Below are 23,069 nucleotides of genomic sequence, written 5' to 3' on the forward strand. Positions count from 1 at the left end.
TTATGGCAAACGGTCCCTAAGGTGGAGGGAGCAGTTTCTACTTTAGCTAAGCGTACCACTATCCCGGTGGAGGATAGCTGTGCTTTTTCAGATCCAATGGATAAAAAATTAGAGGGTTACCTTAAGAAAATGTTTGTTCAACAAGGTTTTATATTGCAACCCCTTGCATGTATCGCGCCGATTACGGCTGCGGCAGCATTTTGGATTGAGTCTCTGGAAGAGAACCTTAGTTCATCTACGCTAGACGACATTACGGACAGGCTTAGAGTCCTTAAACTAGCTAATTCATTCATTTCGGAGGCCGTAGTACATTTAACCAAACTTACGGCTAAGAACTCAGGATTCGCCATACAGGCACGTAGGGCGCTGTGGCTAAAATCCTGGTCAGCTGATGTTACTTCTAAGTCCAAATTACTTAATATACCTTTCAAGGGGCAGTCTTTATTTGGGCCCGGTTTGAAAGAAATTATCGCTGACATTACAGGAGGTAAGGGCCACGCCCTACCTCAAGACAAAGCCAAAGCTAAGGCTAGACAGTCTAATTTTCGTCCCTTTCGGAATTTCAAAACAGGAGCAGCATCAACCTCCACTGCACCAAAACAGGAGGGAGCTGTTGCTCGTTACAGGCAAGGCTGGAAGCCTAACCAGTCCTGGAACAAGAGCAAGCAGGCCAGGAAACCTGCTGCTGCCCCAAAGACAGCATGAACCGAGAGCCCCCGATCCGGGACCGGATCTAGTGGGGGGCAGACTTTCTCTCTTCGCCCAGGCCTGGGCAAGAGATGTTCAGGATCCCTGGGCGCTAGAGATCATATCTCAGGGATACCTTCTAGACTTCAAATTATCTCCCCCAAGAGGGAGATTTCATCTGTCAAGGTTGTCAACAAACCAGATAAAGAAAGAAGCGTTTCTACGCTGTGTACAAGATCTGTTATTAATGGGAGTGATCCATCCGGTTCCGCGGTCGGAACAAGGACAAGGGTTCTACTCAAACCTGTTTGTGGTTCCCAAAAAAGAGGGAACTTTCAGGCCAATCTTAGATTTAAAGATTCTAAACAAATTCCTAAGAGTTCCATCGTTCAAAATGGAAACTATTCGGACAATCTTACCCATGATCCAAAAGGGTCAGTACATGACCACAGTGGATTTAAAAGATGCTTACCTTCACATACCGATTCCAGGCACTACCAGTTTGTAGCTCTTCCATTCGGATTGGCTACGGCTCCAAGAATCTTCACAAAGGTTCTGGGTGCCCTTCTGGCGGTACTAAGACCGCGAGGGATTTCGGTAGCTCCGTACCTAGACGACATTCTAATACAAGCTTCAAGCTTTCAAACTGCCAAGTCTCATACAGAGTTAGTTCTGGCATTTCTAAGGTCGCATGGATGGAAAGTGAACGAAAAGAAGAGTTCTCTTTTTCCTCTCACAAGAGTTCCATTCTTGGGGACTCTTATAGATTCTGTAGAAATGAAGATTTACCTGACAGAAGACAGGTTAACAAAGCTTCAAAATGCATGCCGTGTCCTTCATTCCATTCAACACCCGTCAGTAGCTCAATGCATGGAGGTGATCGGCTTAATGGTAGCGGCAATGGACATAGTACCTTTTGCACGCCTACACCTCAGACCGCTGCAATTGTGCATGCTAAGTCAGTAGAATGGGGATTACTCAGATTTGTCCCCTACTCTGAATCTGAATCAAGAGACCAGAAATTCTCTTCTATGGTGGCTTTATCGGCCACACCTGTCCAGGGGGATGCCATTCAGCAGGCCAGACTGGACAATTGTAACAACAGACGCCAGCCTACTAGGTTGGGGCGCTGTCTGGAATTCTCTGAAGGCTCAGGGACTATGGAATCAGGAGGAGATTCTCCTTCCAATAAACATCCTGGAATTGAGAGCAGTTCTCAATGCCCTTCTGGCTTGGCCCCAATTAACAACTCGGGGGTTCATCAGGTTTCAGTCGGACAACATCACGACTGTAGCTTACATCAACCATCAGGGAGGGACAAGAAGCTCCCTAGCAATGATGGAAGTATCAAAGATAATTCGCTGGGCAGAGTCTCACTCTTGCCACCTGTCAGCAATCCACATCCCGGGAGTGGAGAACTGGGAGGCGGATTTCTTGAGTCGCCAGACTTTTCATCCGGGGGAGTGGGAACTTCATCCGGAGGTCTTTGCCCAAATACTTCGACGTTGGGGCAAACCAGAGATAGATCTCATGGCGTCTCGCCAGAACGCCAAACTTCCTCTCTACGGGTCCAGATCCAGGGATCCGGGAGCGGTTCTGATAGATGCTTTGACAGCACCTTGGAACTTCGGGATGGCTTATGTGTTTCCACCCTTCCCGCTGCTTCCTCGATTGATTGCCAAAATCAAACAGGAGAGAGCATCAGTGATTCTAATAGCGCCTGCATGGCCACGCAGGACTTGGTATGCAGATCTAGTGGACATGTCATCCTGTCCGCCTTGGTCTCTACCTCTAAGACAGGACCTTCTGATACAGGGTCCATTCAAACATCAAAATCTAACTTCTCTGAAGCTGACTGCTTGGAAATTGAACGCTTGATTTTATCAAAACGTGGTTTTTCTGAGTCGGTTATTGATACCCTGATACAGGCTAGGAAGCCTGTTACCAGAAGGATTTACCATAAAATATGGCGTAAATACCTATACTGGTGCGAATCCAAAGGTTACTCCTGGAGTAAGGTTAGGATCGCTAGGATATTGTCCTTTCTACAAGAAGGTTTAGAAAAGGGTTTATCAGCTAGTTCATTAAAGGGACAGATTTCAGCTCTGTCCATCTTGTTACACAGGCGTCTGTCAGAAAATCCAGACGTCCAGGCCTTTTGTCAGGCTTTAGCTAGGATCAAGCCTGTGTTTAAAGCTGTTGCTCCGCCATGGAGTTTAAACTTAGTTCTTAACGTTTTACAGGGTGTTCCGTTTGAACCCCTTCATTCCATTGATATAAAATTGTTATCTTGGAAAGTTCTGTTTTTAATGGCTATTTCCTCGGCTCGAAGAGTCTCTGAGTTATCAGCCTTACATTGTGATTCTCCTTATCTGATTTTTCACTCAGACAAGGTAGTTCTGCGTACTAAACCTGGGTTCTTACCTAAGGTAGTCACTAACAGGAATATCAATCAAGAGATTGTTGTTCCATCCTTGTGTCCAAATCCTTCTTCAAAGAAGGAACGTCTTCTACACAATCTGGATGTAGTTCGTGCCCTCAAGTTCTACTTGCAGGCAACTAAAGATTTTCGCCAAACTTCTTCCCTGTTTGTCGTTTATTCTGGACAGAGGAGAGGTCAAAAAGCTTCTGCTACCTCTCTCTCTTTTTGGCTTCGTAGCATAATACGTTTAGCCTATGAGACTGCTGGACAGCAGCCTCCTGAAAGAATTACAGCTCACTCCACTAGAGCTGTGGCTTCCACTTGGGCCTTTAAGAATGAGGCCTCTGTTGAACAGATTTGCAAGGCTGCAACTTGGTCTTCGCTTCATACTTTTTCCAAATTTTACAAATTTGACACTTTTGCTTCTTCGAAGGCTATTTTTGGGAGAAAGGTTCTTCAGGCAGTGGTTCCTTCTGTATAATGAGCCTGCCTATCCCTCCCGTCATCCGTGTACTTTTGCTTTGGTATTGGTATCCCAGAAGTAATGATGACCCGTGGACTGATCACACATAACAGAAGAAAACATAATTTATGCTTACCTGATAAATTCCTTTCTTCTGTTGTGTGATCAGTCCACGGCCCGCCCTGTTTTAAGGCAGGTAAATATCTTTTAAATTATACTCCAGTCACCACTTCACCCTTGGTTACTCCTTTCTCGTTGATTCTTGGTCGAATGACTGGGACTGACGTAGAGGGGAGGAGCTATATGCAGCTCTGCTGGGTGAATCCTCTTGCATTTCCTGTTGGGGAGGAGTTATATCCCAGAAGTAATGATGACCCGTGGACTGATCACACAACAGAAGAAAGGAATTTATCAGGTAAGCATAAATTATGTTTTTCCTGACCTGGAGTCATCTAAATATTTATCGGATTTAGCTATTATGCCCCAGTTATCCGATGATGAACTAACCTCTGTAGCTCCAGAGGGTGAACTTTCTTGGTCGGAGTCCTTAGCGTCTTACTCTCCTGCTGCGGAGGAACCGTCCTTTTGATTTAAAATTGAGCATTTGCATTTTTTTATTAAAGAGGTTCTGTCTACGTTAGAGGTTCCAGAGGCCGCGCTGTCTGAAGAACCTATGATACCTAAATTAGACAGAGTTTACGAAAAACGGAAAGTTCCTTTGACTTTTCCTGTGCCGGTTAAGATGGCGAACATTATAAGAACGAAGGTGAAATAATTGATTCTTCCTTTTCCCCCTTGTCTACTTTTAAAAAGTTGTTCCCGGTCCCGGACTCTCAACTGGATTTGTGGAACTCCATTCCTAAGGTGGATTGTCTTATCTCTACGCTTGCTAAACGTACTACTATACCTCTTGAGGATAGTTCTTTGTTCAGAGAGCCGATGGATAAGAAAATGGAAACCTTTCTGAGAAAGATGTTTCAACCTACAGGTTTTTTGTTTCAACCGGCGGCTGCAGTTGCCGCGGTTGCCAGAGTGGCTACCTACTGGTGCAATTATTTGTCGGAACTCATTGAGGTGGAGTCTCCCCTCGAGGATATTCAAGACAGAATTAAAGCTCTGAGAATTGCTAATTTTATTTGTGATGCAAGCATGCAAATTATTCGCCTAAATGCAAAGGTTCTAGCCCGCTGGGCACTCTGGTTGAAGTCTTCCTACCGCAAGATAAGAACAACAAGTCTAAGAGACGACAATCTTCTAATTTTCGTTCTGATAAATCCCAACAACAACAATCCTCCTCTAAGCCCGAGCAACCCAATAGTACTTGGAAGCTGGCTCAGTCCTGGAATAAATCTAAGCAGAATAAAAAGCCCACCGAAAACAAATTGGCATGAAGGGTGACCACCGATCCGGGATCGGATTATGTAGGGGGCAGACAGTCTCTTTTTTTTCAGACACCTGGTTCAAGGACGTACAGGATCGGTGTGTACTGTAGGTGATATCTCAGGGATACAAGGTAACCTTTAAATCTCATCCGCCAAGGGGCAGATTCCTTCTCTTGAATCTGTCTACCAGACCAGAAAAGAGGGATGCTTTTCTAGGGAGCGTTCGGGATCTATCCTCCTTAGGAAGATAACATTTGAAAAAGAGTTCTCTTATCCCAAGTACCAGGGTGGAATTCCTGGGTACTATAATAGAGTCCATATCCATGAGGATATTTGTAACAGACCAGAAATGTTGCAAGCTAGCTTTAGCATGTCTTGCCCTCTGGACCTCCTTGAGTCCCCCTGTGGCACAGTGTAAGGAGGTGATTGGTCTCATGATGTCCTGCATGGACATCATTCTTTTTGCCAGGTTTCCATCTAAGACCTTTACAACTGTGCATGCCGAGGCAGTGGAACAGCAATCATTTAGATCTGTCTCAACTGATTGTATTAGTCAGCCGGTCGATAGAATTGCTCTCTTGGTGGCTCTGTCCAGACCATCTGTCCCGAGGGATATGCTTCTTTAGACCATTCTGGTAGATTGTGACTACAGACGCAAGCCTTTCCGGATGGGGAGTCGTTTGGTATGCCAGGAAGGCACAGGGGTTGTGGACTCAGGAGTCCTCCCTCCTGATCAATATTTTGGAACTACGAGCAATCTGCAAGGCCTTGAAGGATTGACCGCTTCTGGGTTAGTCCCAGTTTATCAGATTTCTATCAGACAATATATCCTTGGTGGCTTACATCAACCATCAATGGGGAACAAGAAATTCCTTGGCGATGAAGGAAGTATCAAGGATTCTGGAGTGGATGGAGGCCCACAGCTGTTCGCTGTCAGCGATCCACATTCCGGGTGTGGACAACTGGGAGGCGTCCTGTCTCAATACCAAGCTACCAGGTACGGGTCAAGGTTGAGGGATCCCCAAGCGGATCTAATAGATGCACTAGCAGTGTCCTGGAGGTTCATACTCATATCTTTTTTCCTCCATTACCGTTTCTTCTTCGAGTGGTGGCCCGCAATAAGCAGGTACGGGTATTGGTAATCCTGATTGCTCATTGTGGCCACGAAGGACGTGGTTCGCGGATCTAGTGGGGATGTCCTCATCTCCTCCGTGGAAGTTACCTTGTCGCAGAGACCTGCTGATACAAGGGCCTTTCTGCTAGTTTCCTGAGGGGACAGACTTCAGCCCTGTCGGTTTTATTGCACAAGAGACTGGCTGAGCTTTCAGACGTGCAGTCCTTTAAGGCTCTGATTAGGATCAGACCTGTGTCTATATCTAGGGCTCCTCCTTGGAGCCTAAATCTTGTTCTTCGGGTTTTGCAACAGGTTCCGTTTGAGCCTCTGCATTTCGTTGACATTAAATTGTTATCTTGGAAGGTTCTCGTTTTATTGGCTATTGCCTCGGCTTGCAGAGTTTCTGAGCCCCCTTATCTGAATTTTTCATGCAGATAAGGCCCTTTCTTATTTCTTATGACACTGTGAGTCCACGGGATCATCAATTACTGTTGGGAATATCACTCCTGGCCAGCAGGAGGAGGCAAAGAGCAACCACAGCAATGCTGGTAAGTATCACTTCCCTTCCCACAAACCACAGTCATTCTCTTTGCCTTCAATACAAGGAGGAGGTGAAGTTATAGGTGTCCTGTAAAAGATTCTTCTATCAAGTTTTTTGTTTGTTTTGAAGCTAGGGCTTGCTTGCCCTGATCTTCCCTATCTACTGGGTTTAGCTGTATTCCACGTTAGTCTCTTTAGTAGGGCTGTGGTAGCTTTTAAGCAGTCAGGAACTTGTGGGGTGGGCCCCACTGTGTTTTCCTGGTAGTTGCTGCCCTCTCATAGAATACCAGAGTAGGCTTACTCTGTTTTTCTCCATCCATGTGTCTCTGTGAGGAGTGACTTCCTCTAATACCGGTGAGATGTCCTTCCTGTCAGACAGGTGTGCAGGTAAGTGCCATTTTTGAATTCTATTCAGCTTCTTGGCACATGAAAGTTCCACTGTACCATGATACATAAGAGACAGGGGCAGGGCTCTGCTGTGTTACGGTCGGTGAGAGTGTGAGAATAAAGACAAAACGTGTTCAGTTTTTTATTCTGGTGGCTCAGTGTTCATAGACTTTTATTGAATGTTGTGCAGGTGGCACTTTTTTTTTTTTTTTTTTTTTTTTTAAACAGAGGGTCTTGAGATTTTTTCATTACAGACCGTTTTTCACGGCCATTACCTGACGTCAGGGGGCGGAGTTATTCTTTGAATGCAGATCGCTTTGGCTTTGTGCTCTTTTCTCCGATCTCTTAAAAAAAAATCTACATATTTTTCTTAAAACTATTTGTTTAAAAGTTGGTTTTGCAGTGTGGTTGATAACCGTTCCGTGCTGTTTAAAATTTAAAGAGAGAGTACTTTAAATTCTCAAACTAAAAGAATAAAATTGAGTATTTTATTTCTCTGTGTAAAGATGGAGTGCATGATCTGTTGTAGTGCCCATGTTGAACCTCCTTTGACTTTTTGTGGTTCTTGCATTGAAAGAACCTTAATGTATAAGGACAAACTTTTTGTTACTGAGCCACCAATCTCTCTGGAGGATTCTGTTCAGGCAATGCCACGGTCTCCGCCTCAACTACCCCAGGTTTCGCTACCATCTCAAGCAGTGCCCTGTGGTTCCTCGCAGGCTCTTGATGGAGTTTTTTTGAAGGCAGAGATTGCGGCCCAGCCATTCCCTTGCTGCATGGGAAACATAAGAGGAAGTCTAGAGAACCAGATAGTAAAGTTTCTGATCCTGTTCAGGCTAACCAATTTGCTCTATCCCATAAGTCGGAAGATGAAGAAACTTGGGTAGCCTCTGAGGGTGAAATCTCAGATTTGGATAGTGTAATCCCTTTTACTGATGCTGAAGTGGTTTCCTTCAGATTTAAGCTTGAACACCTCAGTGTGTTACTTAAGGAGGTTTTAGCTACCTTGGATGACTTTGATGCGCCTGTCGTGGTCAACCCTAGGAAATCTAGTAAATTAAATAGATACTTTGATGTCCCCTCTCCTGGAGAGGTGTTTCCAGTTCCAGACCATGCCACAGAAATGATCACCCTTTTCTCCCTCCCCTGTCTTTAAGAAAATGTTTCCAGTGGCAGATTCCATAAAGGAGTCGTGGCAGACGGTCCCAAAGGTGGAAGGGGCAAGTTCCATTTTGGCAAAGATAACCACTATTACTATTGAAGATAGTTGTTCGTTAAAGACCCTATGGATAAAAAACTGGAGGCTTTTTTAAAGAAAATGTATATTCATCAAGGGTTACAATGGCAACCGGCAGTGTGTATTGCCACAGTAACCAGTGCAGCAGCCTATTGGTTTGATGCTCTGTCTGATTCTCTTCAAGCGGAAACTCCCTTGGAGGATATTCCGGATAGGATAAAGGGGCCCGTTTATCAAGCTCCGTATGGAGCTTTTGGGCCCTTGTTTCTTTCATGTAATTAGCAAGAGTCCATGAGCTAGTGACGTATGGGATATACATTCCTACCAGGAGGGGCAAAGTTTCCCAAACCTCAAAATGCCTATAAATACACCCCTCACCACTCCCACAATTCAGTTTTACAAACTTTGCCTCCGATGGAGGTGGTGAAGTAAGTTTGTGCTAGATTCTACGTTGATATGCGCTCCGCAGCAAGTTGGAGCCCGGTTTTCCTCTCAGCGTGCAGTGAATGTCAGAGGGATGTGAGGAGAGTATTGCCTATTTGAATGCAGTGATCTCCTTCTACGGGGTCTATTTCATAGGTTCTCTGTTATCGGTCGTAGAGATTCATCTCTTACCTCCCTTTTCAGATCGACGATATACTCTTATATATACCATTACCTCTGCTGATTCTCGTTTCAGTACTGGTTTGGCTTTCTACAAACATGTAGATGAGTGTCCTGGGGTAAGTAAATCTTATTTTCTGTGACACTCTAAGCTATGGTTGGGCACTTTGTTTATAAAGTTCTAAATATATGTATTCAAACATTTATTTGCCTTGGGATAATGCATTTGATTTAATCATTTTTCTCCAACATAGGTGTGTCCGGTCCACGGCGTCATCCTTACTTGTGGGATATTCTCTTCCCCAACAGGAAATGGCAAAGAGCCCAGCAAAGCTGGTCACATGATCCCTCCTAGGCTCCGCCTACCCCAGTCATTCTCTTTGCCGTTGTACAGGCAACATCTCCACGGAGATGGCTTAGAGTTTTTTAGTGTTTAACTGTAGTTTTTATTATTCAATCAAGAGTTTGTTATTTTAAAATAGTGCTGGTATGTACTATTTACTCTGAAACAGAAAAGAGATGAAGATTTCTGTTTGTATGAGGAAAATGATTTTAGCAACCGTTACTAAAATCCATGGCTGTTCCACACAGGACTGTTGAGAGGAATTAACTTCAGTTGGGGGAACAGTGAGCAGTCTTTTGCTGCCTGAGGTATGACACATTCTAACAAGACGATGTAATGCTGGAAGCTGTCATTTTCCCTATGGGATCCGGTAAGCCATTTTTATTCACACAGTAAATAAGGGCTTCACAAGGGCTTATTAAGACTGTAGACATTTTCTGGGCTAAATCGATCATATTTACACATATTTAGCCTTGAGGAATCATTTAATCTGGGTATTTTTTGTAAAATAATATCGGCAGGCACTGTTTTAGACACTTTATTCTATTGGGGCTTTCCCTAATCATAGTCAGAGCCTCATTTTCGCGCCGGTATGGCGCACTTGTTTTTGAGAACAGCATGACATGCAGCTGCATGTGTGTGGAGCTCTGATACATAGAAAAGTCTTTCTGGTGAAATTTTGGTGAATTTTGAACAATTCCTTCATACTTTTTCGCAATTGCAGTAATAAAGTGTGTTCAGTTTAAAATTTAAAGTGACAGTAACGGTTTTATTTTAAAACGTTTTTTGTGCTTTGTTATCAAGTTTATGCCTGTTTAACATGTCTGAACTACCAGATAGATTGTGTTCTGACTGTGGGGAAGCCAAGGTTCCTTCTCATTTAAATAGATGTGATTTATGTCATAATAAATTTAGTAAAAATGATGCCCAAGATGATTCCTCAAGTGAGGGGAGTAAGCATGGTACTGCATCATCCCCTCCTTCGTCTACACCAGTTTTGCCCATACAGGAGGCCCCTAGTACATCTAGCGCGCCAATACTCCTTACTATGCAACAATTAACGGCTGTAATGGATAATTCTATCAAAAACATTTTAGCCAATATGCCCACTTATCAGCGAAAGCGCGACTGCTCTGTTTTAGAAAATACTGAAGAGCATGAGGCCGCTGATGATATTGTTTCTGAAGGGCCCCTACACCAGTCTGAGGGGGCCAGGGAGGTTTTGTCTGAGGGAGAAATTTCAGATTCAGGAAAAATTTCTCAACAAGCTGAACCTGATGTGATTACTTTTAAATTTAAGTTGGAACATCTCCGCGCTCTGCTTAAGGAGGTGTTATCCAATTTGGATGATTGTGATTATCTGGTCATTCCAGAAACACTATGTAAAATGGACAAGTTCCTAGAGGCCCCGGGGCCCCCCGAAGCTTTTCCTATACTCAAGCGGGTGGCGTACATTGTTAATAAAGAATGGGACAGGCCCGGTGTACCTTTCGTACCTCCCCCCATATTTAAAAAATTGTTTCCTATAGTCGACCCCAGAAAGGACTTATGGCAGACAGTCCCCAAGGTCGAGGGGGCGGTTTCTACTCTAAACAAGCGCACCACTATACCCATAGAAGATAGTTGTGCTTTCCAAGATCCTATGGATAAAAAATTAGAAGGTTTGCTAAAAAAGATGTTTGTTCAGCAAGGTTACCTTCTACAACCAATTGCATGCATTGTCCCTGTCACTACAGCCGCGTGTTTCTGGTGCGATGAGCTAGAAAAGGCGATTATTAGTAATTCTTCTTCTTATGAGGAGATTATGGACAGAATTCGTGCTCTTAAATTGGCTAATTCTTTCACCCTAGACGCCACCTTGCAATTGGCTAGGTTAGCGGCGAAAAATTCTGGGTTTGCTATTGTGGCGCGCAGAGCGCTTTGGTTAAAATCTTGGTCAGCGGATGCGTCTTCCAAGAACAAATTGTTTGACATTCCTTTCAAGGGGAAAACACTGTTTGGCCCTGACTTGAAAGAGTTTATCTCTGATATCACTGGGGGCAAGGGCCACGCCCTTCCTCAGTATAGGTCTTTCAAGGCCAAAAATAAACCTAATTTTCGTCCCTTTCGCAGAAACGGACCAGCCCCAAGTGCTACGTCCTCTAAGCAGGAGGGTAATACTTCTCAAGCCAATCCAGCCTGGAGACCAAGGCAAGGCTGGAACAAAGGAAAGCAGGCCAAGAAACCTGCCACTGCTCCCAAGACAGCATGAGATGCGGGCCCCCGATCCGGGACCGGATTTGGTGGGGGGCAGACTCTCTCTCTTCACTCAGGCTTGGGCAAGAGATGTTCTGGATCCTTGGGCGCTAGAAATAGTCTTCCAAGGTTATCTTCTGGAAGTGATTCATCCTGTTCCATTAAAAGAATGGGGTTCTACTCCAATCTGTTCGTAGTTCCCAAAAAAGAGGGAACGTTCAGACCAATCTTAGATCTCAAGATCCTAAACAAGTTTCTCAAGGTTCCATCGTCCAAAATGGAAACCATTCGAACAATCCTTCCATCCAGAAAGGTCAATTCTTGACCACGGTGGATTTAAAGGATGCGTATCTACATATTCCTGTCCACAAGGAACATCATCGGTTCCTAAGGTTCGCATTCCTGGACAAGCATTACCAGTTCGTGGCGCTTCCTTTCGGATTAGCCACTGTTCCAAGGATTTTCACAAAGGTACTAGGGTCCCTTCTGGCGGTGCTAAGACCAAGGGGCATTGCTGTAGTACCTTGCTTGGACGACATTCTGATTCAAGCGTCGTCCCTTCCTCAAGCAAAGGCTCACACGGACATAGTCCTGGCCTTTCTCAGATCTCACGGATGGTAAGTGAACGTGGAAAAGAGTTCTCTATCTCCGTCGACAAGAGTTCCCTTCTTGGGAACAATAATAGACTCCTTAGAAATGAGGATTTTTCTGACAGAGACCAGAAAAACAAAACTTCTAAACTCTTGTCGGATACTTCCTTCCGTTCCTCTTCCTTCCATAGCACAGTGCATGGAAGTGATAGGTTTGATGGTAGCGGCAATGGACATAGTTCCTTTTGCGCGCATTCATCTAAGACCATTTCAATTGTGTATGCTCAGTCAGTGGAATGGGGACTATACAGACTTGTCTCCGAAGATACAAGTAAATCAGAGGACCAGAGACTCACTCCGTTGGTGGCTGTCCCTGGACAACCTGTCGCTAGGGGTGACCTCCCGCAGACCAGAGTGGGTCATTGTCACGACCGACGCCAGTCTGATGGGCTGGGGCGCGGTCTGGGGATCCCTGAAAGCTCAGGGTCTTTGGTCTCGGGAAGAATCTCTTCTACCGATAAATATTCTGGAACTGAGAGCGATATTCAATGCTCTCAAGGCTTGGCCTCAGCTAGCGAGGGCCAAGTTCATACGGTTTCAATCAGACAACATGACGACTGTTGCGTACATCAACCATCAGGGGGGAACAAGGAGTTCCCTGGCGATGGAAGAAGTGACCAAAATCATTCAATGGGCGGAGACTCGCTCCTGCCACCTGTCTGCAATCCACTTCCCAGGAGTGGAAACTTGGGAAGCGGATTTTCTGATTCGTCAGACATTGCATCCGGGGGTGTGGGAACTCCATCCGGAAATCTTTGCCCAAATCACTCAACTGTGGGGCATTCCAGACATGGATCTGATGGCCTCTCGTCAGAACTTCAAGGTTCCTTGCTACGGGTCCAGATCCAGGGATCCCAAGGCGACTCTAGTAGATGCACTAGTAGCACCTTGGACCTTCAACCCAGCTTATGTATTCCCGCCGTTTCCTCTCATCCCCAGGCTGGTAGCCAGGATCAATCAGGAGAGGGCGTAGGTGATCTTGATAGCTCCTGCGTAACCACGCAGGACTTGGTAGGCAGATCTGGTGAATATGTCATCGGCTTCACCATGGAAGCTACCTTTGAGACGAGACCTTCTTGTTCAAGGTCCGTTCGAACATCCGAATCTGGTCCTACTCCAGCTGACTGCTTGGAGATTGAACGCTTGATCTTATCAAAGCGAGGGTTCTCAGATTCTGTTATTGATACTCTTGTTCAGGCCAGAAAGCCTGTAACTAGAAAAATTTACCACAAAATATGGAAAAAATATATCTGTTGGTGTGAATCTAAAGGATTCCCTTGGGACAAGGTAAAGATTCCTAGGATTCTATCCTTTCTTCAAGAAGGATTGGAGAAAGGATTATCTGCAAGTTCCTTGAAGGGACAGATTTCTGCCTTGTCTGTGTTACTTCACAAAGAGCTGGCAGCTGTGCCAGATGTTCAAGCCTTTGTTCAGGCTCTGGTTAGAATCAAGCCTGTTTACAAACCTTTGACTCCTCCTTGGAGTCTCAACTTAGTTCTTTCAGTTCTTCAGGGGGTTCCGTTTGAACCCTTACATTCCGTTGATATTAAGTTATTATCTTGGAAAGTTTTGTTTTTGGCTGCAATTTCTTCCGCTAGAAGAGTTTCAGAATTATCTGCTCTGCAGTGTTCTCCTCCTTATCTGGTGTTCCATGCAGATAAGGTGGTTTTACGTACTAAACCTGGTTTTCTTCCAAAAGTTGTTTCTAACAAAAACATTAACCAGGAGATAGTCGTGCCTTCTTTGGGTCCGAAACCAGTTTCGAAGAAGGAACGTTTGTTGCACAATTTGGATGTTGTTCGCGCTCTAAAATTCTATTTAGATGCTACAAAGGATTTTAGACAAACATCTTCCTTGTTTGTTGTTTATTCTGGTAACAGGAGAGGTCAAAAAGCAACTTCTACCTCTCTCTCTTTTTGGATTAAAAGCATCATCAGATTGGCTTACGAGACTGCCGGACGGCAGCCTCCTGAAAGAATCACAGCTCATTCCACTAGGGCTGTGGCTTCCACATGGGCCTTCAAGAACGAGGCTTCTGTTGATCAGATATGTAGGGCAGCGACTTGGTCTTCACTGCACACTTTTACCAAATTTTACAAGTTTGATACTTTTGCTTCTTCTGAGGCTATTTTTTGGGAGAAAGGTTTTGCAAGCCGTGGTGCCTTCCATTTAGGTGACCTGATTTGCTCCCTCCCTTCATCCGTGTCCTAAAGCTTTGGTATTGGTTCCCACAAGTAAGGATGACGCCGTGGACCGGACACACCTATGTTGGAGAAAACAGAATTTATGTTTACCTGATAAATTACTTTCTCCAACGGTGTGTCCGGTCCACGGTCCGCCCTGGTTTTTTAATCAGGTCTGATGATTTATTTTCTTTAACTACAGTCACCACGGTATCATATGGTTTCTCCTATGCAAATATTCCTCCTTAACGTCGGTCGAATGACTGGGGTAGGCGGAGCCTAGGAGGGATCATGTGACCAGCTTTGCTGGGCTCTTTGCCATTTCCTGTTGGGGAAGAGAATATCCCACAAGTAAGGATGACGCCGTGGACCGGACACACCGTTGGAGAAAGTAATTTATCAGGTAAACATAAATTCTGTTTTTCTTACCTTCAAAAAATTTGACTCTTCCCTGTGGGCTGTTAGGCTCGCGGGGGCTGAAAATGCTTCATTTTATTGCGTCATTCTTGGCGCGGACTTTTTTGGCGCAAAAAATCTATTTCCGTTTCCGGCGTCATACGTGTCGCCGGAAGTTGCGTCATTTTTTTACGTTATTTTGCGCCAAAAATGTCGGCGTTCCGGATGTGGCGTCATTTTTGGCGCCAAAAGCATTTAGGCGCCAAATAATGTGGGCGTCTTATTTGGCGCGAAAAAATATGGGCGTCGCTTTTGTCTCCACATTATTTAAGTCTCATTTTTTATTGCTTCTGGTTGCTAGAAGCTTGTTCTTTGGCATTTTTTCCCATTCCTGAAACTGTCATTTAAGGAATTTGATAAATTTTGCTTTATATATATGTTGTTTTTTCTCTTACATATTGCAAGATGTCTCGCGTTGCATCTGAGTCAGAAGATACTACAGGAAAATCGCTGTCTAGTGCTGAATCTACCAAAGCTAAGTGTATCTGCTGTAAACTTTTGGTAGCTATTCCTCCAGCTGTTGTTTGTATTGATTGTCATGACAAACTTGTTAAAGCAGATAATATTTCCTTTAGTAAAGTACCATTGCCTGTTGCAGTTCCTTCAACATCTAAGGTGCAGAATGTTCCTGATAATATAAGAGATTTTGTTTCTGAATCCATAAAGAAGGCTATGTCTGTTATTTCTCCTTCTAGTAAACGTAAAAAATCTTTTAAAACTTCTCTCCCTACAGATGAATTTTTAAATGAACATCATCATTCTGATTCTGATGATTCCTCTGGTTCAGAGGATTCTGTCTCAGAGGTTGATGCTGATAAATCTTCATATTTATTTAAAATGGAATTTATTCGTTCTTTACTTAAAGAAGTACTAATTGCTTTAGAAATAGAGGATTCTGGTCCTCTTGATACTAATTCTAAACGTTTAGATAAGGTATTTAAAGCTCCTGTGGTTATTCCAGAAGTTTTTCCTGTTCCTAATGCTATTTCTGCAGTAATTTCCAAAGAATGGGATAATTTGGGTAATTAATTTACTCCTTCTAAACGTTTTAAGCAATTATATCCTTTGCCGTCTGACAGATTAGAATTTTGGGACAAGATCCCTAAAGTTGATGGGGCTATTTCTACCCTTGCTAAACGTACTACTATTCCTACGTCAGATGGTACTTCGTTTAAGGATCCTCTAGATAGGAAAATTGAATCCTTTCTAAGAAAAGCTTATCTGTGTTCAGGTAATCTTCTTAGACCTGCTATATCTTTGGCTGATGTTGCTGCAGCTTCAACTTTTTGGTTGGAAACTTTAGCGCAACAAGTAACACATCGTGATTCTCATGATATTATTCTTCTTCTTCAGCATGCTAATAATTTTATCTGTGATGCCATTTTTGATATTATCAGAGTTGACGTCAGGTTTATGTCTCTAGCTATTTTAGCTAGAAGAGCTTTATGGCTTAAAACTTGGAATGCTGATATGGCTTCTAAATCAACTTTACTTTCCATTTCTTTCCAGGGTAACAAATTATTTGGTTCTCAGTTGGATTCCATTATTTCAACTGTTACTGGTGGGAAAGGAACTTTTTTACCACAGGATAAAAAATCTAAAGGTAAAAACAGGGCTAATAATCGTTTTCGTTCCTTTCGTTTCAACAAAGAACAAAAGCCTAATCCTTCATCCTCAGGAGCAGTTTCAGTTTGGAAACCATCTCCAGTCTGGAATAAATCCAAGCCAGCTAGAAAGGCAAAGCCTGCTTCTAAGTCCACATGAAGGTGCGGCCCTCATTCCAGCTCAGCTGGTAGGGGGCAGGTTACGTTTTTTCAAGGAAATTTGGATCAATTCTGTTCACAATCTTTGGATTCAGAGCATTGTTTCAGAAGGGTACAGAATTGGTTTCAAGATGAGACCTCCTGCAAAGAGATTTTTTCTTTCCCGTGTCCCAGTAAATCCAGTAAAAGCTCAAGCATTTCTGAAATGTGTTTCAGATCTAGAGTTGACTGAAGTAATTATGCCAGTTCCAGTTCCGGAACAGGGGATGGGGTTTTATTCAAATCTCTTCATTGTACCAAAGAAGGAGAATTCTTTCAGACCAGTTCTGGATCTAAAAATATTGAATCGTTATGTAAGGATACCAACGTTCAAGATGGTAACTTTAAGGACTATCTTACCTTTTGTTCAGCAAGGGAATTATATGTCCACAATAGATTTACAGGATGCATATCTGCATATTCCGATTCATCCAGATCATTATCAGTTCCTGAGATTCTCGTTTCTGGACAAGCATTACCAGTTTGTGGCTCTGCCGTTTGGCCTAGCTACAGCTCCAAGAATTTTTACAAAGGTTCTCGGTGCCCTTCTGTCTGTAATCAGAGAACAGGGTATTGTGGTATTTCCTTATTTGGACGATATCTTGGTACTTGCTCAGTCTTTACATTTAGCAGAATCTCATACGAATCGACTTGTGTTGTTTCTTCAAGATCATGGTTGGAGGATCAATTTACCAAAAAGTTCTTTGATTCCTCAGACAAGGGTAACCTTTCTGGGTTTCCAGATGGATTCAGTGTCCATGACTCTGTCTTTAACAGACAAGAGACGTCTAAAATTGATTGCAGCTTGTCGAAACCTTCAGTCACAATCATTCCCTTCGGTAGCCTTATGCATGGAAATTCTAGGTCTTATGACTGCTGCATCGGACGCGATCCCCTTTGCTCGTTTTCACATGCGACCTCTTCAGCTCTGTATGCTGAAGCAATGGTGCAAGGATTACACGAAGATATCTCAATATCTTTAAAACCGATTGTTCGACACTCTCTAACATGGTGGACAGATCACCATCGTTTAATTCAGGGGGCTTCTTTTGTGCTTCCGACCTGGACTGTAATTTCAACAGATGCAAGTCTCACAGGTTGGGGAGCTGTGTGGGGATCTCTGACGGCACAAGGAGTTTGGGAATCTCAGGAGGTGAGATTACCGATCAATATTTTGGAACTCCGTGCAATTTTCAGAGCTCTTCAGTTTTGGCCTCTTCTGAAGAGAGAATCGTTCATTTGTTTTCAGACAGACAATGTCACAACTGTGGCATACATCAATCATCAAGGAGGGACTCACAGTCCTCTGGCTATGAAAGAAGTATCTCGAATTTTGGTTTGGGCGGAATCCAGCTCCTGTCTAATCTCTGCGGTTCATATCCCAGGTATAGACAATTGGAAAGCGGATTATCTCAGTCGCCAAACGTTGCATCCGGGCGAATGGTCTCTTCACCCAGAGGTATTTCTTCAGATTGTTCAAATGTGGGAACTTCCAGAAATAGATCTGATGGCGTCGCATCTAAACAAGAAACTTCCCAGGTATCTGTCCAGATCCCGGGATCCTCAGGCGGAGGCAGTGGATGCATTATCACTTCCTTGGAAGTATCATCCTGCCTATATCTTTCCGCCTCTAGTTCTTCTTCCAAGAGTAATCTCCAAGATTCTGAAGGAATGCTCGTTTGTTCTGCTGGTAGCTCCGGCATGGCCTCACAGGTTTTGGTATGCGGATCTTGTCCGGATGGCCTCTTGCCAACCGTGGACTCTTCCGTTAAGACCAGACCTTCTGTCACAAGGTCCTTTTTTCCATCAGGATCTGAAATCCTTAAATTTAAAGGTATGGAGATTGAACGCTTGATTCTTGGTCAAAGAGGTTTCTCTGACTCTGTGATTAATACTATGTTACAGGCTCGTAAATCTGTATCTCGAGAGATATATTATAGAGTCTGGAAGACTTATATTTCTTGGTGTCTTTCTCATCATTTTTCCTGGCATTCTTTTAGAATACCGAGAATTTTACAGTTTCTTCAGGATGGTTTAGATAAGGGTTTGTCCGCAAGTTCTTTGAAAGGACAAATCTCTGCTCTTTCTGTTCTTTTTCACAGAAAGATTGCTATTCTTCCTGATATTCATTGTTTTGTACAAGCTTTGGTTCGTATAAAACCTGTCATTAAGTCAATTTCTCCTCCTTGGAGTTTGAATTTGGTCCTGGGAGCTCTTCAAGCTCCTCCGTTTGAACCTATGCATTCATTGGACATTAAATTACTTTCTTGGAAAGTTTTGTTCCTTTTGGCCATCTCTTCTGCCAGAAGAGTTTCTGAATTATCTGCTCTTTCTTGTGAGTCTCCTTTTCTGATTTTTCATCAGGATAAGGCGGTGTTGCGAACTTCTTTTGAATTTTTACCTAAAGTTGTGAATTCCAACAACATTAGTAGAGAAATTGTGGTTCCTTCATTATGTCCTAATCCTAAGAATTCTAAGGAGAAATCGTTGCATTCTTTGGATGTTGTTAGAGCTTTGAAATATTATGTTGAAGCTACGAAATCTTTCCGTAAGACTTCTAGTCTATTTGTTATCTTTTCCGGTTCTAGAAAAGGCCAGAAAGCTTCTGCCATTTCTTTGGCATCTTGGTTGAAATCTTTAATTCATCTTGCCTATGTTGAGTCGGGTAAAACTCCGCCTCAGAGAATTACAGCTCATTCTACTAGGCCAGTTTCTACTTCCTGGGCGTTTAGGAATGAAGCTTCGGTTGACCAGATTTGCAAAGCAGCAACTTGGTCCTCTTTGCATACTTTTACTAAATTCTACCATTTTGATGTATTTTCTTCTTCTGAAGCAGTTTTTGGTAGAAAAGTACTTCAGGCAGCGGTTTCAGTTTGAATCTTCTGCTTATGTTTTTCGTTAAACTTTATTTTGGGTGTGGATTATTTTCAGCAGGAATTGGCTGTCTTTATTTATCCCTCCCTCTCTAGTGACTCTTGTGTGGAAAGATCCACATCTTGGGTAGTCATTATCCCATACGTCACTAGCTCATGGACTCTTGCTAATTACATGAAAGAAAACATAATTTATGTAAGAACTTACCTGATAAATTCATTTCTTTCATATTAGCAAGAGTCCATGAGGCCCGCCCTTTTTTTGTGGTGGTTTTGATTTTGTATAAAGCACAATAATTCCAATTCCTTATTTTATATGCTTTCGCACTTTTTTATCACCCCACTTCTTGGCTATTCGTTAAACTGAATTGTGGGTGTGGTGAGGGGTGTATTTATAGGCATTTTGAGGTTTGGGAAACTTTGCCCCTCCTGGTAGGAATGTATATCCCATACGTCACTAGCTCATGGACTCTTGCTAATATGAAAGAAATGAATTTATCAGGTAAGTTCTTACATAAATTATGTTTTCTGGCGAGTCTTCAGACTCGCTAGAAACACTAGTTATGAAGCAGCGGTCTAAAGACCGCTGCTCCATAACTCTGTCCGCCTGCTCTGAGCAGGCGGACAGAAATCGCCGGAAATCAACCCGATCGAGTACGATCGGGTTGATTGACACCCCCCTGCCGATTGGCCGCGAGTCAGCAGGGGGTGGCGTTGCACCAGCAGCTCTTGTGAGCTGCTGGTGCAATGTTAAATGCGGAGGGCGTATTGCTCTCCGCATTTAGCGAGGTGTTGCGGACCTGATCCGCACTGTCGGATCAGGTCCGCAACACCTTTGATAAATAGGGGGTAAAGACTCTTAAATTAGCTAACTCCTTTATCACAGATACTTCCTTACAAGTCATTAAGTTGGGGGCCAAGATTTCCGAGTTTGCAATCCTAGCGCATAGAGCGTTATGGCTTAAGTCTTGGTCTGCGGATGTTTCTTCCAAATCCAAACTTTTGGCAATTCCTTACAAGGGTAAGACATTGTTCGGTCCAGCCTTAACTGAAATAATTTCTGATATCACAGGCGGTAAAGGTTTTCTGCCTCAAGACAAGAAGAGCAAGATGAAAGGACGCCAGGCTAATTTTCGTTCCTTTCATAACTTCAGAGGTAAATCTTCACAGGCCTCTTCCAAACAGGAACAGCCCAATCCTTCTTGGAAGCCTAGTCAGTCTTGGAACAAGGGGAAGCAATCCAAGAAACCCGCCACTGACTCCAAGTCAGCATGAAGGGGTTGCCCCCGATCCGGGACCGGATCAGGTGGGGGGCAGACTATCTGTTTAAGCGAGCTTGGAAAAGAGATGTTCCGAACCCGTGGGCAGTGGACATAGTTTCCAAGGTGTACAAGTTCAAAATTTTTCCTCAGAGGCAGGTTCCACTTCTCAAGAATATCTGTAGACCAGACAAAAAGAGAGGCGTTCTTGAAATGCGTTCAGGACCTTTCTCTCTCAGGAGTGATAGTTCCTATTCACAGGGACCATCACAAATATCTGAGGTTTGCATATCTAGACAAACACTACCAATTTGTACCCCTCCCTTTCGGCCTTGCCACAGCACCCAGAGTCTTTTCAAAGGTCCTGGGAGATCTATTGGTGGTTTTGCAGTGGCGTCTTATCTGGACGACATTCTGGTTCAGACGCCATCTCTGCAGCTGGCAGAATCTCATACTCAAACCTTGTTGGTGTTTCTTCGTTCCCATGGTTGGAAGGTCAATCTAGCGAAAACCTCTCTTGTTCTAGCTACAAGGGTGATCTTCCTGGGAACCATTATAGATTCTCTAATAATGAAGGTATTTCTGAAGAAGGTCAGAAGAGACCGGATTCTGTCCGCTTGCCCGTCTCTACAGTCGGCGGATTGGCCATCAGTAGCCCAATGCATGTTATCTGGTTGATGGTGGCTTCCATGGACATACAGTGGAGCAAAAAAGTATTTAGTCAGCCACCAATTATGCAAGTTCTCCCACTTAAGAAGATGAGAGGCCTGTAATTTTCATCATAGGTATACCTCAACTATGAGAGACAAAATGTGGAAACAAATCCAGACAATAACATTGTCTGATTTGGAAAGAATTTATTTGCAAATTATGATGGAAAATAAGTATTTGGTCAATATCAAAAGTTCATCTCAATACTTTGAAATGCTTCTTACGAAGTCACTCCTTTGTTGCCCGGGCAGTATGTTTGGGATCATTGTCATGCTGAAAGACCCAGCCACGTTTCATCTTCAATGCCCTTGCTGATGGAAGGAGATTTGCACTCAAAATCTCACGATACATGGCCCCATTCATCCTTTCATGTACATGGATCAGTCGTCCTGTTCCCTTTGCAGAGAAACAGCCCCAAAGCATGATGTTGTCACCCCCATGCTTCACAGTAGGTATGGTGTTCTTTGGTTGCAACTCAGCATTCTCTCTCCTCCAAACACGACGAGTTGTGTTTCTACCAAACAGTTCTACTTTGGTTTCATCTGACCATATGACATTCTCACAATCCGCTTCTAGATCATCCAAATGCTCTCTAGCATACTTCAGACGGGCCCGGACATGTACTGGCTTAAGCAGGGGGACATGTCTGACACTGCAGAATCTGAGTCCCTGGCGGCGTATTGTGTTACTGATGGTAGCCTTTGTTACGTTGGTCCCAGCTCTCTGCAGGTCATTCACTAGGTCCCCCCGTGTGGTTCTGGGATGTTTGCTCACCGTTCTTGTGATCATTTTGACCACACGGGGTGAGATCTTGCGTGGAGCCCCAGATCGAGGGAGACTTTCAGTGGTCTTGTATGTCTTCCATTTTCTAATTATTGCTCCCACAGTTGATTTATTCACACCAAGCTGCTTGCCTATTGCAGATTCAGTCTTCCCAGGCTGTTGCAGATCTACAATTTTGTTTCTGGTGTCCTTCGACAGCTCTTTGGTCTTCACCATAGTGGAGTTTGGAGTGTGACTGTTTGAGGTTGTGGACAGGTGTCTTTTATACTGATAAAAAGTTCAAACAGGTGCTATTAATACAGGTAATGAGTGGAGGACAGAGGAGCCTCTTAAAGAAGAAAATACAGGTCTGTGAGAGCCAGAAATCTTGCTTGTTTGTAGGTGACCAAATACTTATTTTCCACCATAATATGCAAATAAATTCTTTCCAAATCAGACAATGTGATTGTCTGAATTTGTTTCCACATTTTGTCTCTCATAGTTGAGGTATAACTATGATGAAAATTACAGGCCTCTCTCATCTTCTTAAGTGGGATAACTTGCACAATTGGTGGCTGACCAAATACTTTTTTGCCCTACTGTAGTTCTGTTTGCTCTGTTGCATCTGAGACCTCTACAGCTATGCATGCTCGCTCAGTGGAATGGGGATTATACAGAATTGTTTATACATGATTATCCCAGAGAATAGTTCTGGATTAGTCGACAAAGTACTCTCTACCGTGGTGGCTGTCACAAGAACATCTGTCCCAGGGGACGTGTTTTCAGAGACCATCTTGGGTAATCATGACCATGGATGCCAGTCTGTTAGGTTGGGGTGCAGTCTTTGACTCATTGAAGGAGCAGGGACTTTGGTCTCAGGAGGAATCTGCTCTCCCCAAAAACATTCTGGAGTTGAGCGATTTTCAATGCCTTGATGGCTTGGCCTCAGCTGGCCCTAGC

General features: G+C 43.7%; 1 protein-coding gene across 1 annotated transcript in view; it reads left to right on the top strand.

The window, feature by feature from the left end:
- The window catches only part of SND1 (staphylococcal nuclease and tudor domain containing 1), a gene marked incomplete in the record, with an annotated part of 1,252,242 nt that overhangs the window by 750,186 nt on the left and 478,987 nt on the right, over positions 1-23,069 (top strand).

This window comes from Bombina bombina, chromosome 6, assembly GCF_027579735.1.
Source record: "Bombina bombina isolate aBomBom1 chromosome 6, aBomBom1.pri, whole genome shotgun sequence".
Classification (NCBI taxonomy): Eukaryota; Metazoa; Chordata; class Amphibia; order Anura; family Bombinatoridae; genus Bombina; species Bombina bombina.